Source organism: Brassica oleracea, chromosome C2 (genome assembly GCF_000695525.1).
Source record: "Brassica oleracea var. oleracea cultivar TO1000 chromosome C2, BOL, whole genome shotgun sequence".
Classification (NCBI taxonomy): Eukaryota; Viridiplantae; Streptophyta; class Magnoliopsida; order Brassicales; family Brassicaceae; genus Brassica; species Brassica oleracea.
Genome location: NC_027749.1, coordinates 37,757,596 through 37,758,829, shown reverse-complemented (window position 1 = coordinate 37,758,829; position 1,234 = coordinate 37,757,596).

Here is a 1,234-nt window from a genome sequence, read left to right as displayed (position 1 = left end):
CATGAGGGGGAGAGAGGATAAACCCATGATCAGTACTACAAGTTCGTGTACCACTATGGTTATAAATGGCTCGGCCATAAAAGGCCAGTCCTCGGTAGAGGCCATGTTTTAAAAATGGCCAAACCATAAGGCCATTACTCGGCCAAATAAACCATGTTATGAACAGGTCGGCCGCAAGGGCCATAACCGGCCAGAGAGGCCATTACCCATAAAAGGTTCGGCCAAGTAAGCCATTATCTATAAGACTAATATTCTAAAGTCTATAAGCTTGGAACATTATGATTTTACATGTATAGAATGATAATATGACCATATGCATCAGGCCATATAAGTGAGCATAGATATTCCCATCTCATATTGAATACGGGTCATAAAACCAGACATACACCATCTTAAGAGATTTTGAATAAACCACCACATACATATATGTGCCGTCTAAAGATGGAACCTCAGAATAGGATTGGAAATATATGTTGGATAGGAGTATTACTTTCTCCCACGATTTATAAAGAAAACTTGAGCCAAACATGGGTGATCATATTGTGGCCAAGTATACGGATTGCATCCGTCTATCCAAACATTAAAGGAGAAAGATTATAAGTTGGATAAAGAATGATAAGAATGGTTTTAAACCATCATTGTCTTGGCAAGATCCTCGGACTAGAGATTATGATTAAAGACGTCCAAAGAAAGATTATATAAAGCTAGCTAATTGAGAAGCTAATCGAAATTCCAGACACTGACCCGAGAAATGACTAACCAGCTTAGCACCAAATGAATGTCCTAGAAGAGACATAATCAAGTTGCTATAGAGTCTATACAAGATAGACTAAGTGTTCCATAAGATAAAGGGATCTCGGATAGAAAGGAATGGTGCATGGGATGATAGATCCGAGATCATACTAGAAACCAAACAGACATTGAGAAAAGGCTGCGCAGCTACACATCTAAGGTACCAAACCATGTGACTTGGGACGCCAAGCTACTAGGTAACAAAGGTCCTGGATAATAAGATCTCAAATGATTAGATCATGTCTGGAACATAATGGAACCACATATGAAGGTGTCGACACACACATGAATGTTATATAAAAGATGCATAAAAGAATAGCACTTGAACACAAAGATATAAACGAGGATCAGAACCCACGTAAGTATGAGAATGCATTCGTAAGACTAAACTGAGTCAAGAAGAAAATGTGAGGGTTTTAAAGTATCTAAAAGAGAGATGGGC